Source organism: Rhinatrema bivittatum, unplaced genomic scaffold, assembly GCF_901001135.1.
Source record: "Rhinatrema bivittatum unplaced genomic scaffold, aRhiBiv1.1, whole genome shotgun sequence".
Lineage (NCBI taxonomy): Eukaryota > Metazoa > Chordata > Amphibia > Gymnophiona > Rhinatrematidae > Rhinatrema > Rhinatrema bivittatum.
In genome coordinates this window covers 67,490-83,899 of record NW_021821316.1, presented here as the reverse complement: position 1 = coordinate 83,899, position 16,410 = coordinate 67,490, and the positions used below count along the sequence as shown (strand labels likewise).

At 45.5% G+C, this 16,410-nt stretch overlaps 1 protein-coding gene across 4 annotated transcripts in view; it reads left to right on the top strand.

The window, feature by feature from the left end:
* Positions 1–461: 461 nt before the first annotated feature.
* LOC115082589 (mitochondrial basic amino acids transporter-like) overlaps positions 462–16,410 on the top strand; it is a 36,692-nt gene continuing 20,743 nt past the window's right edge. The window contains exons 1-2 of one of the 4 annotated variants that reach the window (XM_029586804.1): positions 462–716; positions 6,778–6,861. The gene's annotated coding sequence lies outside the window, so the exon portion shown is untranslated. Of the gene's footprint in view, positions 732–5,080; positions 6,862–16,410 lie in introns of those variants that run through there. The other 3 variants (XM_029586806.1, XM_029586807.1, XM_029586805.1) reach the window with 3 other exon arrangements.

Sequence of the window (16,410 nt, the reverse complement as noted above, 5' to 3'; positions counted from 1 at the left end):
AGATGACACCCCAAATTTCATTTTTGTAAATCTGCTTTTCAAACACTTCGGTCTCCTCTAAGTAGTGAAAGTGTCTGCTTTTCCATTTATGGTAACTTTTGCCAGAGAACATCCAAATCTTTAAAACAAACAAACAGCAGAGTACTCAATAACAAGACCTTCCCAGTTTACAGTCCAATATTTTCCAGCTTCCAATAGGTTTGCATTTGGGTTTGCTAATTTCACACTTAGGTGAGCTTTGTAACCGAGAAGAGACGCAGGCTGGGAGCTGCTTGAATCCCCATGGAAATGCTGCCAGCAGCAAAATCCCAAGAAAGTATCTATTTTGGGGATGGGGCTTACTCATCATTTTTACATTAGTTTTGTTGGCCACAGGAAGGTTTAATTCAGCGTGAAAATGTTTTTGAAGAGAAACAAGTTTATAGTTGTAGGGTATTGCAATTATCCTTTTTTTAATGCTACATCTGCCGCATAACAGGGAGCAGTGTATTCAACCATGTGACAGAGATGCATAACCTTGCTATAGTCTAAATCAAAACTGCAGTTGCAGGTTGGAAGCGGCAATGGGCTCTCTTTGGATTATTGTTTTAATGTGTGAAATTGCATTGTTGCTTTTAACTGCCTTTACTTTCTGAGCTAGGGGCTGTCTTCATTAACAGCAAAAGTGTTACTTTGTTGTAGATGAGAGATAAGCCTCTTCACGGGAGAGTTACCTAGTAAGTATAGCCCAGGTGAATACTTCTGTTTCTCTCAAATCTTTTTTTTTTAATGTACAATTGGCTCAATTAAAGTAAACAAAAATCATAGCTCTGCAAATAATGAAATAATTTATGCCACACTGCTAAAGCTTCGAATTGGGGGAGGGGCGGGGGTGGCCTACCCATTCTTTGTGTGTTCTTCAATGGTGATTAACTTTACCAGTTGCATTCATCACTGCATCTGACTTTCCAACTGTGTGCATGTTCCTGTGACGACTGACATCACATGCAGAATTGGAAGTTGCACCTTTTCTGTAATTTCAGTAATCATAGCAAATTTGCAGCTGGCTAATTGTGGACAAATTACACCGCAAGGTTATTTAAATGATCTTATTTACTTGTTGGATAACTTGAAAGGAACTGGAAATCCAGTGGTTATAGCTTTTGGTGATGGTATGCTGGTACGTTTTACTACCTTAACGCAGCAGTTCCGTCCAGCGTCCACTACTCTGTATACTGCTGCTGACTGACACCAAATGGAGAAATTATTTACCTGATAATTTCGTTTTCCTTAGTGTAGACAGATGGACTCAGGACTGTCTCCCATCTCCTGATAGCAGATGTGAGACGGAATCAGATTTCAAAGCTGACATCACTCTACATATACCCATGTAGTAAGCTTAGCTCTTCAGTATTCTCCTTGAAAAGCCATTGTGGATATATGTTTGTTAAATAACTTGATAAAACTTGAACTGGTTCAACTGATTTCCAACTGGAGACCACTAGTGTATTCAACCAATTTACACAGACACTAGACCAACTATGGGTGTCTTGATGCCATGAGGCCGAGGACTTGATGCATTGGTCATCAATCATCGCAATTGTGCCATCAATTTCCTTCTCCTCGTAGGGGGGGAGGAAGACTTGCACTCTCATGAAATTCGCTTTAGGAGTCGCATCAGCAGGCCAATTTCACAACCATAACTGTCTTCTGGCTGCCATTACCGAGGGTACTCCTCAGGCTGATGTACGCACTGGGTCTGAGCTTACATCCGTCAGGAAAGCTGCTACAGGTTCCATTGTCTCAACAGTATACGTTCCAGAGTAATTTGCCTCTCTCGAGAGGAGTAAGCAGGAACTTAACTACCAATGCGCAGCAGGAAGCAACCTGCAGTATCATTGCTTTAGCGTCAAAGGCATGTTTAAGGATGGACTTCTGTCCTGAGTGTCCTTTAATGCAGCCCCTCCCTGTATGGGAATGGTTGTTTGCTTTGAGACAGCTTAGACTATGGCATCCACTTTTGGAAAGTGCAAGCGTTCCTTGGCCGCTGGTTCCAGAGGGTATAAGGCTTCCAAGGCCCAACCTCCCTTAAAGCTGGCCTCCGCATCGAGCCCGCAGTCTTGTGATGAACGACTAATCGATTGCAGTATTGGACGACCAATGCAGTTCCAGTTAGGATGAGTCAAGGTCACTGAGTAATTAACTATCTGTATAACTCAGTGAAGGGGGGGGGGGGGGAGATGGGGTATCCAAGGAGGGGGTAACTGTTTTTACGACAATATCTAACTGAAGATGGATTGTTTGAGGTCTGCTTAAGGAACAAAATCCTCCTCATTGTTGTAATTTTGTGTGGAAAACTTAATAAAAATTGTTTGACCATAAAGCTGGCCTCCGGGGCATCACACTCCAGGTCAACCAGTTCCTGGATGGCTTCCATCATCGGGAAGTAGCTTGAGGCTTTACGAAGGAACAGCAGAATGGACTTCTTCTTTGGTTCCGCCATAGGGTCCGTGCCTGGAAAACCCTGAGTCTTCAGATTCTGGGAAACAAGGGCTGGTAATTCATCCTTATGAGAGAAACAAAGCATGGTTCGGTATGGTTCCAGGTCTGGAGGGATTTCTCCTTCTTCTAGAGAGCCAACCATCAACCTAATAAGGCCAGGAGGATTTTGTGTTGCAGCCGAGGCTGATTGAGCCTGTATAAAGGCTTGCAGCCATTGGAAAAAATTCTAACCAGGATCCATATTAATCCCAGGGGGAGTGGGAGTAGGGGCCCCTGAGGTACCCTCCCTGTGGAGAAGTCCTTTCGGAATTGCATAGGTCCGGGGGGCTATCGATCCTCATACAGAGACGAACCAGGCTTTGGTTCCCCTGGGCTTCTTTACAAGGACGACATAGGCAGGCCTCTAGTTCAGGCTCTTAAGTGGCAGGCTGTGCAAGAGAGGGCCTTCTGGCCTTCTTAGACGCCGGTGCCATGGAATCTATGTCTAGGTGCACAAGTTTCACTGCGTGCGAGGATTTGTGAGCGGTTGTGGTTATGCGCACGGTGATTATTTGTGCTCAGCTGTAGTTATGTGCACTGTGAATATTTATGCGCGGCCTGTGCAGGGAGTGCGCTCCGGTGAGTGCGCACGGCCCAATTGTGCGCGCGCTCCGTTTTGTGTGAGGCCTTGAGTTGCACACAAGCTGTGCACATCGGCCGCCGCAATGTTCTGCATGTACCGCCGAAGGGAAGGGAAGATGGCGCCAATGACCCCTGCGTGCAAGATGGCGCCCCCCATGAGGGTCTCCACCTGTGTGGACCCTTACACTGGATCAGGGCCTAGCCTAACCAAGGCTGCTCAACCCATCGGTGCTCCCTTTCAACTCGCTGGAAGCAGAGGTACGGCGATCCGAGTTCTGGAGACCAGAGACCTGAATGTAAAGTTTCCTTCTTACCTGGTCTCATCGCTTACCGCTTGCGCATCGGACGGTCTCCAGCTGTGGGAGGAGAGGGTTTTATGCTCGGATGTGCACCCGCTGCCTTTAAGCCACTCTGGAGGCAAAGTCCACGCCGGGACCAAGGCATACTTCTGAGGGATATCGGAGATCACCTCAGGAATTCTCGACTAGGGGAGGGACCCTAAGGTTTCACCGCAGGAGAGCGGGGCTCTATCTTCTTGAGGTAAATCTTCTTCTTTTAAATTGTTACACTATTCTAGTGTGTGGAATAGTGTCCGCATCTGCTGGGAGACTGAAAATACTGAAGAGCTAAGCTTACTACACGGGTATATGTAGAGTGACGTCAGCTTTGAAATCTGACTCAGTCTCCCATCTGCTATCAGGAGAACACAATACCCATTGGTGCTGAGTCCATCTGGCTACACACTAGGAAATACTATGTTTATCTTGGCATGAAACACTGAGGAAAAAAAGAAACCTAATTATGGCCATATACCAGTAAATGAGTAGGATCCTGTGCACTAAAGCTAAGAGTTTCCTCCCAATTTGGGTCTGTAGCAGGGTTAAAAACAGCTGGTACCTCTGCCTCCATGTCTTAAGTATACCCGTGATGGTGAAAGCCTAGAATTCATGCTGAGGTTCAGCCTTTTTCATCCAGCTACTGCTATAGATACTAGATGTATTTTGTTTACAAAGATTACTAGTGGTCACACACACACTTACAGAATCAGCTTTGCACTGTGTGAAGAAATAGTCTTGATAACCTCATTTGGGCTTCTCGCACAATGAGATTTTGTTTAATGATATGAGACCATGAAACAAGACAGAAGAACATAGCTTAGGAATAACTAGAACGCAAAACTGCAGTACTAGCTAGAATCTTTCAGATGTAATCTTTCCTGTTTCTTGGCTGTAATGGTTCCACTTTTAGTTGTCTTCTTTGATCTCCTCTTTCCTGATATGTTTGTTTGTCTCTACACTGGTTTGGAATAAAATCTTTTAGTACTTCCACCCCATCTACTTCTGAAATGCTCCTTCCACTCTTCAGCTGTTGGAGCTGGCCTCCATAGTTTGCATGTGCCTATATGAGATTCTCTTAAGCCTCAGCACAGTAGCACCCTCGTTACGTACATTGAGTGATGATGGAAGTGGTTAACAAGGGTGACCCTTCAAAAATCTTAAAACACAAAAATCTCGATAGTGAAATAAAAATTAGTGAGGAATGAAGCCCTTCATTGTTTTGCTGAATTTCTCTGCCAGTTAAATTATCAAAAAATGTTTCTTCCTTCTTCTGTGGGAGAAGCTGTTCATGGTTTAACAGCAGCTGTAGCTGGTTTGATAGCTCTTCTTTCCATGGAAGCGGTCACTTCTTCTTAAGAGCTAGCACTCTGGCCCTCCCTTACAGGCTGACCCCAGCACAGGGCCGAGTACCAGGTGGAATTTAATGTGCTCTTATTGTTAAGCAGCTTGACAGAGGTCTGCCTACCTGCTCCATACCTTCTTCCTGAGGACTGGTAGCTTGGAAGGGGAGGGGGAGGGGGAATAACACCAGGCTTGAAGCAAAATCTTGGAAAACTACGCCTCCAAAAGTTAGAGCATATAAATACACTCTTTTTTTCATCCGTTCTTGCTTTGTTTGTGAAAGTTGGCCGCAGAAGAAATTTTCTAGTCGCTGCTTTAATTTGCAGTTTAAATATGCAAATTAAAAAGTAGCAGAATAATAGACAAAGTAGGTTTAGTGCAGTTGAAAATCAAAAGAATTTTATATGCAAACCCCCCCCCCCCCCAAAACCATATGCCCTTCTCGATGAGATTGTAAGACTTTGTCTTCTCTTTGGATCGTATGCACATAGCTTCTTCAAGAGTTGGAAAGCTGCAATTTCTGCCAGCGGAGGAAAGTCTGAAGAAATTCATGACAGTTGACCCGAAGTCATGCAGACTAAAAAGATTAAGAAATCAAATCTGGAAGTCATTGATTTTTTTTTATATATTCTTCACATTCCTGCTCCTTGTCTACAAAGACTAGTTCAGTCAGTTCTTTGTAGCATTGATAGCATCAGAGTCAAGAAAATTCCATCTTCTTGTGATTTTTCATAATGCCCACTGCCATAGCATGACCTTAAGTAGTGAACAAGGAATGAGCATTTCTAAACCTGAAACTTCATTATAAAGCTGCTGTGCTCTGCTTCCTGTTCCCCTTGGAAACTATGTATATGTTTCAGATAGTTGCATGTGTGCTTCAACAGAACGAGGCTTAACATTGTGGACGACTTCAGGAATTTTGTTCCTTTTTCATACACACAGAAGGGTTGAATTAGCACAAGTTTGAAACTTGTGAGCAGTAGCGCCAATCGTCAAGGCCTCAACCCTGGCTACTGTCCATTCACACATCTCTCATCTGTATTCCTAATTCATTATATCCAAAGGGACAAAGAAATATGAAAAAAATAAAGTAAATCTTTCATTCACTCACCTACTTCTTGGATGATTAAGAACTATTGTGGGAGCTGAGCTTCTGCTTTCTCCATACTTCACTGGACTTGTTGAGATTTTGTGAACAAAGTCCAGAAACAAAATATGAACATTCATATAGTCTGCTGTGCAAGACAACTGAAACAGAGACAGGCATAGTTAGGTAGGGAGGGCTGTCCTTTTGTTTCATGTAATATGTGGTAAATTGCGTCAATGCAGACCAAGTCGGTTTTAGTGTGCGTTAAAACCATTTAGCGTGTGTTGAAACGATACAAAATGAAACCCCAACTGAAACGACACAGTCAAAAATTATTAGGCCGCATACCCCAACATAGTGTATTATAAATTGATAGTTTCATTTCATTTCATTTATTAAAATGTATTAATCGCTAAACACAACAAAACCGAGGCCTAAGCGATTTACAATAGTTTCCTGGTTTGGCAGCAGTATACATTGTGGAGTCAGAGACCTGTCTCTCACTGGGACTGGTGGGTTTGGGCATGTTGTGAAGGTGATGCATTCAGCACCACTCCTCTGTAGGACTGGAGCCAACTTGAGGCGTGCAACCTACCAATGGTCAAGAGCTCAGATTGTGAAGAGGCTTCCACTCTAGCCATCTTCAGCAGATGAGCACCTTCTGTTCAAATGACCTGCAGAGGGTAGGACATTTTAGAGCTAAAATCCCATAACCTTGTCCTGCATCCTGAGGTTACCCCATTTCAGTGCTATGGTACACTATTTGTCAATATCCGGTAGCTAAAACATAGAGAAAGGATCATGTTGTCATGGCATTTCTTCTTTCCAATATAATTACACAGAGAGTGGTTATTTTCTGATTTTGGAGTAAGTGTGCTTACATGTGTTAATAATGAATTTTTCTCCTAGGTGCGTCTTCAGGTTCAGAGTGTAGCCAAGCCTCTCTATCGTGGCACTTTCCATTGCTTCGCATCCATTATAAAGCAAGAATCCGTAAGTAGCAAACCTCAAAAGTAATAAAAGTGAGTGAATAATGAGAGAAATATTTTAGCAGAGCTATACACATAGTATAGTGGTGACTACTAAAAGGATCCACCTACACTTCAGGATCTGCATTTTTTGGATGACAAACTTGTCAGCAATGACAATGAAAAATGTTATAATCATCTTAACATCTATGTAAGACAAATTCAAATCATTTTTGAGTTATGGGCTAAATCTATTTATCAGTAACTCTTGAAATCTGTGTATTTAATTATAAATTCTGGATTTTTTTATCCTTGTTTGCTTTACTGTATATCATGTCATGTGGTCTGTACATAAGATTCTTGTTCTTTTTGAATTTCATATACAAGTGGAAGTGGGCACGGTCTCAGGACATAGAAAGTATGTGTGTCCATTCCAGCATTCCCCCTTAGTCTGCATGACAGTCCACATTCTAACTGCAGTGTGTGCTGCAGCTGTGTGATGGTTTGAATTGTATGGGACTCCCACAGAAACCGCCTACCCTCAGATGTTCAGACTTGCAGCACACATGGCAGTTAGAATGCAAGCAGCAGAGTCTTACATTGCTTGGGGAAGAGGGTGTGGGGGGAATGTGTCAGAGAAAGCAGAGTTGCTTACCTGTAACAGGTGTTCTCCTAGGTCAGAGGATGTTAGTCCTCACATATGGGTGACATCATTGGATGGAGCCTGGCACGGAACTTTGATCTCAAAGAATCTAGAGCTTTCAGCATGCCCTACTGAGCATGTGCAGCTGTAGTCGTCACCCTGCCCCCTAGGCAGAGTCCCTCAGTCCATGATATAGCTAATTCATGGAGAAACCAAGTCCCAGGGGAGGCGAGAGGGCATCGAGAGGACTAACATCCTGCTGTCCTAAGAGAACACCTGTTAAGGGTAATCAACTCTGCTTTCTCCTAGGTCAAGCAGGATAGTGGTCCTCACACATGGGTGAATCCCTAGCACTAGGCTGTCCGAGCAGGACAAAGTAGGAAACCACCCAGTGCTGGAGCACTACTTCCCTCCTTTGCCTGAGAGGCATCTGACCCACCAGGGGTGCAGGCTGGAGAAGAGTTGGGTTCTACAAAGAAAGTAATAGAAAACCTGAGACACAAACCCTCATGCGTAGCAGGGATGCCTGAGGCAGAGGAGTGATGCGAGTGCAAGCAGAAGCAAACTCTGCATCACGGAAAACTGTACAAGCAGGGTTCCTGATAAGTAAACCCTGACAAAAACAGTGGAGTCAGATCCTCCAGGATACAGGAAGGACCCAGAAACGTAAACAAGAGAGAATCTTGGATGAAAACCACAGAGTTTCCTTCGGTGTGAAAAAACAACCGAAAAAACAAACTGGGGCCCGAGAGCTCTCCAGAAAGAAAACATTCGTCCACTGACATCATAGGATCAAATGTATCTGGAGAGTGCGCCAAGGCCTTTGACGGTAGGCCGAATGGGCAGAAGAAACCCAAGCAACACTTGGAAGAACAAGCAGCGAACCACGGCAGGGCCTGGTACAGACAGTGTGTACCGAAGCTTGAGACGTAGCTGACTGTACAGGACAGCGACAAGGATTGCAGGGGATGAGAGAATCCCCGAAACAGACTTTTAGCCCAAACCTCCTGAGCAGGAAGATGATAGGCCTGAAGCTCACTCAAGAGCACGTCAGAACAAGTTCATCTATCCTGTCACAGGATTACAAGGGGAGCAGGAAAGCCCTTTGGGTAACCTAGAGAATGAGAAAAACTAAGGCAGAAAGTGGCTAGAGCATGGCAAAAATAAGTGGAAAAAACATGGTGATTTCTTCCTTGCAGGTATACAGAGATAAACCACGGGCGCCTTAGCTTTAACTCCCCTCCCCCGACAATCCAACCGGAAGTCAGAAGGAATGAGATTAGTGGACTGCCGGGGCAAGCACAAGTCGCCCAATTGTCTATCAACCCCAAGCGAACAACTCACTGCCAAAATCAGCAGGGAGTAACCCACTGAGATGGAGCCCTCAGTCTTTTTGAAACGGTGGAAACTGAGAGCAATTGCCCCAGGTGAGAAATCCAAAGGCTCCACTAGGAGACAGGGAGGTGCATGCGCAAATCTCTTAGAACATGATTTCATTACCATCCTGGAAACCCGAAGGGCATCAGAACAGGCCCAAGGTGATCTCGGAACAGAGTACCAAGCACCTGGCAGAGGCATCACTACCCCCAGCCATGAGTGCATATTCTTCTCTTCCTGCAGACAGGGTGAGCCTGAAAAAGGGGGAAGAATAGCTTGCACGCTACCGTGAGCAAAAGGCAGTGCCTCTATTATGGGGTACTCTGCCCCCCCTACTCTCTCAGCCATGGACATAAGTACATAGGAATTGCCATACTGGGTCAGACCAAGGGTCCATCAAGCCCAGCATCCTGTTTCCAACAAGTGGCCAATCCAAGTCACAAGTACCTGGCAAGAACTCAAACAAATACATCTCAAGCTACTATTGCTTTATAATTAATAGTAGTTTATGGATTTTTCCTCTATGAACTAATCCAAACCTTTTTTAAACCCAGCTACACCAACTGCCATAACCACATCCTCTGGCAATGAATTCCAGTTAACTATGCGCTGAGTGAAAAAGAATTTTCTTTGATTTGCTTTAAATGAGCTACTTGCTAACTTCATGGAGTGCGCCCCCCCCCAGTCCTTCTATTATCTGAGAGAGTAAATAAGTGATTTACATTAACTTGTTAAAGTCCTTCCATGATTTGCAAAACTTTATCATATCCCCCCCCACCCTCAGTCGTCTTCTCCAAACTGAACAGCCCTAACCTTCCTTAGCCTTACCTCATAGGGCAGCCGTTCCATGCCCCTTATCATTTGGTTGCCCTTCTCTGCACTTTCTCCAGTGCAGCTATATCTTTTTTGAGATGCAGTGACCAGAATTGTACACAGTATTCAAGGTGCAGTCTCACAATGGAGCGATACAGAGGCATTATGACATCCATCGTTTTATTTGTCATTCTCTTCTTAATAATTCCTAACATTGTTTGCTTTTTTGATCGCCACAGCACTTTGGGTTGATGATTTCATTGTATTATCCACTGACACCTAGATCTCTTTCCTGGGTGGTAACTCCTAAGACAGAACATAACATTGTGTAACTACAGCAAGGGTTATTTTTCCCTATATGCAACACCTTGCACTTGTCCATGTTAAATTGCATCTGCCATTTGAAGCCCAATCTTCCAGTCTTGCAAGGTCCTCCTGCAATTTATCACAATCTGCTCGAGATTTAACCACGCTACATAATTTTGTGTCATCCGCAAATTTGATAACCTCACTGGTCTTACCCCTTTCCAGATCATTTATAAATATATTATAAAGCACTGATCCAAGTACAGATCCCTGAGGCACTCCACTGTTTACCTTTTTCACTGTGAAAACAGACCTTTTCATCTACTCTGTTTCCTATATTTAACAGCATGCAATCCACAAAAGGACATCACCTCCTATCCCATGACTTTTTAGTTTTCTTAGAATCCTTTCATGTGGGACTTTGTCGAACGCCTTCTGAAAATCCAAATACAGTGGTCCCTTGACTTACGAACTCAATTGGTTCCAGAGGACTGGTTGTAAGTCAAGTTGGTTGTAAGTCAAGACTATTTTTTCCATAAAAAATAATGGAAATACCCATAATGCGTTCCAAATCTCCCAAAAGCACCCCTTACAACCATTTTTATTATAGAAATGGTTAGGTATGTCTAATTACCAGAAACACCAATAATTTCCTAGTGTACGCACCAAAAAGTTATAAAATGTGCCTAGCCTACCAGAAACAACAACTTCACCTCCTCCACCAGTTCCTTTATATCTGCATATGGACTCTCTACCTGGGTAACATCAAGCTAAGTTGAGAGAACATTGCACAAATCTCATCTTTGGGTGAGTGTCCTCACTCCGAAGGTCATCAAATCTTCACTGTTCTGTTTGTACGCCACACTCTGCATGTTAAAGTGGCCCCTAACCCCTACACTAATACCTACACCTCACCTCGAGTAACTAGGTGGGCCTCATATAGGGGTATAAATACCTACCTAGTATGAGGGCATTATGGCTAGGCAGGCTCTCTCTCTCTCAACTTGAAATCTGTTCATAAATCATAAATCGTAACCCAAGACCAGGAAAAGTTGGTCGTAACTCAAGGGCCCACTATATACCACATCTACCAGTTCACCTTTGTCCACATGTTTATTCACCCCTTCAAAAAAAAAAAAAGTGTAGGAGATTTGTGAGGCAAGACTTCCTTTGGGTAAATCCATGTTGGCTGTGTCCCATCAAACCATCTTTATCTAAATGTTTTGTGATTTTATTCTTTATAACAGTTTCCATGATTTTTCCCAGTACTGAAGCCAGGCTCACTGGTCTATAGTTACCCGGATCGCCCCTAGAGCCCTTTTTAAATATTGGCGTTACATTGCCCATCTTCCAATCTTCAGGTACAACAAATGATTTTAATGATAGGTTACAAATTAACTGAAATAGGTCTAATTTAATTTTTTAGTTCTTGCAGAACCCTGGGGTTTATGCCATCCAGTCCAGGTTATTTACTATTCAGTTTGTCAATCAGGCCTACCACATCTTCCAGGTTCACCGTGATTTGGTTCAGTTCATCTGAATCATTACCCATGAAAACAGTCTCCAGGACAGGTATCTCCCCAACATCCTCTTCAGTAAACACTGAAGCAAAGAAATCATTTAATCTTTCCGCAATGGCCTTGTCTTCCCTAAGTGCCCCTTTAACCCCTCGATCATCTAACGGTCCAACCGACTACCTCACAGGCTTTCTGCTTTGGATATATTTTAAAACATTTTGGTTAATTTTTGCCTCTACTGCCAACTTCTTTTCAAATTCGCTCTTAGCCTGTCTTATCAATATCTTACATTTAACTTGTCAATGCTTATGCTTAAACCTATCTTCTTCTGATGGATCCTTCTTCCAATTTTTGAATGAAGATCTTTTGGCTAAAATAGCTCCTTTCACCTCACTTTTTTAGCCATGCCGGCAATCGCTTGACCTTCCTTCCCCCTTTCTTAATGTGAGGAATACATATGAACTGTTCTTCTAGGATTTATTTATTTATTTGTTTTTAACAATGTCCATGCCTGTTGCACATTTTTTACCTTTGTAGTTGCACCTTTCAAATTTTTTTTTAAACTATTTTTCTCTTTTCTCAAAGCTTCCCTTTTGAAAGTTTAGTGTTACAGCCGTGGATTCACTTACTGTCCCCCCTTTCAGTCATTAATTCAAATTTGATCACTATTGCCAAGCGGCCCCACCACAGTTACCTCTCTCACCAAAATCCTGTGCTCCACTGAGAATTAGATCTAAAATTGCTCCCTCTCTCGTCTGTTCCTGAACCAATTGCTCCATAAAACTGTCATTTATTCCATCTAGGAAATTTCATTTCTCTAGTGTGTCCTGATGTTTCACTTACCAAGTCAAAATTGGGGTAACTGAAATCTCCCATTATTACTGCACTACCAATTTGTTAAGCTTCCCTAATTTCTTTTAGCAATTCACTGTCCATCTCTCCATCTTGGCCAGATGGACGGTAGTATACTCCTATCACTATACTCTTCCCCAACACGCAAAAGGGTGAAAGGCACGATTGCCCCGTTGATGGACTGAAACTCTCCTCAGACAGGCTGATACAGAAAAATGTGCGGGAGAGCCGGCAAGCGCCAGCTCTCCCAACACGTGCACAGGCCCCTCTTCTGGGTGCGTGATTCAGAAAGCCCAGGTATATAAATTAGGGCCTGCTGTAAAAGGAGGCGCTAGGGACACTAGCGCCTCCTTTTTGACAGAAGCGGCGGCTGTCAGCAGGTTTGACAGCAGACGCTCAATTTTACCGGCATCGGTTCTCGAACCCGCTGACAGCCACGGGTTTGTGGATGACACAAAATTATGTAGAGTAGTTAAATCTCAAGCAGATTGTGATAAATTGCAGGAGGACCTTGCAAGACTGGAAAAATGGGCTTCTAAATGGCAGATGAAATTTAACATGGACAAGTGCGAAGTGATGCATATAGGGAAAAATAACCCTTGCTGTGGTTACACGATGTTAAGTTCTATCTTAGGAGTTACCACCCAGGAAAGAGATCTAGGCGTCATATACAATTAAATCGTTGGCTGAGTGTGCTGTGGCGATCAAAAAAGCAAACAATGTTAGGAATTATTAAGAAGGGAATGGCAAATAAAACATTTGGCAGGCGTTAATTTCTGAAAGTAAAATGTGCGGCTTGGCTGCACATTTTACTTTCTGTATCGCGCGGAAATAACTAATAGGTCCATCAACATGCATTTGCATGTTGCTGGCACTATTAGTTTCGGGGGGGGGGGGGGGGTTGGCTGCGCGTTTGACTCGCTATTACCCCATACTGTATAAGGGGTAAAAATATTGCATCAAACACGCGGCCAAAAGCAGGCTAACAGTGCGCTCCACTGGAGCACACTTTACTGTATCGGCCTGAGAATAGGGTTCAGAAGATACCAAAGTGACTCCCGAATAGGGGGAAATCTGGAGGGTCACCGGGTAGCAACACTGGACAGGCTCCCTTGTGGATAGACCTGCTGCGTCTTAGAGCACCCAAGGGAGAGTGCTATTCTCAACTATTCTTAGGGCCGGCGCCAGTCAGAGCAGTGCCATCCCTTGTCTGAGAATGGAAAACAAGGGATACCCCTCAAAGGGGTGCACAGTTGGGTGTCCAGAGAACCCTAAACGGTTGCCCTGAGACCCAGTCAAATCTCTCCTAGAGGGGAGAGGAAAGCACCAGGATCGGGAGTCTCTCAATCCCAAAAGACCTAGCAACTCCCTGAAGGAGAGTTGAGGCACAATCACTGATTGCTGAGATGCTGAAGTGACCAACCTGTTATCAAACCTACTACAGGCAGCCAACCTCAGATAGAGGAGGTTGCCATTGCAGTCCTCGGAGGGACCCCAACTGAAGACAGTCCACCAACCGCCACTGCCACTCCATGGCCCTAGCCTCCAAGGAAACACACCAATTCAGAGGATCAGGGCCCCAGAACAGAGAAAAAAAAAACTTTTCAAGGACAGAGCCCCAGGGACTGTTCCACAAGAAGGGGAGTCAGACATGGTAGAGGTCAAAAGACATGCCTTTTCTGAGAAAGGAAAGGACTCCCAAGCCACTCTCTTGTTGTCCACTTTCCTCAGGATCAGACCAGGACTGCAGTACTAGATCAGTCTTACAGCTGTGGAACACAACCTATTGTGACTACCTGGAGGTGGTCACAATAGCGGCAGAGGGCAACTGGAAGCCCTCCGCTGTGAAAGCACGCAGAGTGGAAATCATGCAGTGGTAACCCATCCACAGATGGCGGCACACCTATGATCCTAAGTGTCGTACTTATGGGAGAAATCCCATGCTTCAGTGAGGACAGAGAACCACGTGCCACAGTCGGTGGCTACATTCCACCCCACGAACAAGCACAGAGTGCGTAAAGACAAGTCCCCCACCAGTGCTCCTCAGCACTATGTGATGCGGACTGATGCGGAGGCTGAGACCATGACGAAAGATGGCAGAACCCTAGTATGGCTGAGGACTGCACGGACAGGGAGAATGCTGCCTGCCAACGTTCGAGGCACTTGGAACAGATGCCTTATCTTTCCCAACCATGCAAGCTGTGCATCAGCATCACAGTAACTCCAGCAGAGTGGAGAGAATGGTGTGACTGCGGCGTCCCCAGCACCACTGGTGCTCTGTGTAAGGCATGATGGAGGGTGGCGGTCTATAGCATCTCCCCCTCCAGTACTTGATAACGCTTCATGAGATGGGCCTTTTAACTGCGTCAGAACTGGCTCACCTGCGAGTTCCACAGGAAACAGTAGCGAAGTCCCTGGCGATCGCAGGTGCCCAGAGTGGTGATGGTGCCCATAGGGCCCACAGCACTTTGGTACTCACCAACGCAAAGCCACCTAACGACTCTGCACCCAGGGCCTTGACTGTGCTAAACTGAACTATAATAGTTCAATGGTAAATAGCATCATCTCCGGCGCCACAGGTGCCCACGGACATTGACCACCCGGGGGCTCAGACGGGGATTCGGTCCAAAAGTATGGACCAAGAAAGTCATGGGTGTCTACAGGAAGAGGCCCTGCCGCCCACCCACAGGTCATCGCTGCCAAAAAGAACTGATGACTGCCAGTGTCAACTGCAATTTCCCTTGCCTCTATTTATCCACGGGTGGCGATGCTGTGAGCTCGATGGCCTCTCAGTCATTAAAGCTGATGAGAGCCTCGCTAGGGCCCATCAACATTGATGGTGTGCGCATCCTGGCGGGGCCTCCAATGCTGGAAACGTTAGCTGACTGGACAGCTCTGAGCTTCTCAGTGCTCTGTAGTGGACACCACACCTTGAGAGCACCAGACTACTGCGAACAGATGTACCAGGGTGCCTTGAATGGATGGCTACCCTTGCACTCTATCCATTAGAGGCCAAAAATCCTTGCCGCCCAAGAGCTGCAGAGAGCCCTGGCAGTCGATGGCCTCAGGGGGGGAAAAGGGCGCTCAATGGCGAACCTGGTGCATGGTTAGCGGAGCTCGACAAAGTTGAGGCAGTAATGAGAGGCATCAGTGGTCCAAAGGCCTCGATGGCATCAATGGTATTGGTGCACACCACATTGCAATGGCATTGAGGTCATGCTGGCACCAAGGCTATACGCCTCGACGACCTAGTGGGAGGACTGTGATATCAAGGGTACGCACCTCGATGGCATCAAAGGCTGCCACATCATCGATGCTAAGCACCTTGAAAGCATTGAGGGCCTGCCACTGCTTTGACCTCGACAGCCCTGAGGATGGCCATGCATGTACCTTGATGGATCAAGGGCATTGATGGCATCAAGAGCATCACAGGATCGATGGTTCCATGGTCACCACAGCATTGAGTGCAGTGAGGGCACAGTGGCGAGTGCACCGAGGCATCAAATGCATCGAAGGCACCCTGACATCAAGTGCACCGTGTCAGTGAATGTGCCTCACCATGGCACCCAGAGCACTGCGGTACCAAGGGCATTGAGGGTTTCAACTTGCGCTGTACTCTGTCCCCCTCAATGTGTAAGCCGGTGCAGTGAGACTCCATTTCCACCGATGCCAATGGCATAAAAGGCCACTATGGTATGGGCGGTTACCCACCTCTATGGCAATAAGGGTGATCCTGGAGCTTGACAGCGTCAAGGGTGATGATGGTACCCGAAGTTGGGCCCGGTCCTTGATACGGTTCCAACATTGATGTGCCGGACAAACGGTGCGCTTGTTTCAGCTGTGCACGAGCAACTGTTCATGGGCATGGCCCTGAGGTGCAGCAGCAAGCTGCTAGCTCAGGCTCCACTCACCCTCTCTCCCAGGGAGACTGCATTGCCAAGGCTGGCAAGCAGGAGGGGAGGCAATGTCATCCAGGGCTCCTGCCCGTGGAGACTAGTTCCTTGAGATGTGGGGAGGATGAGCTCTCCCCCTCACAGGCATGGTCCTCGATTCTTCCACCATCTGA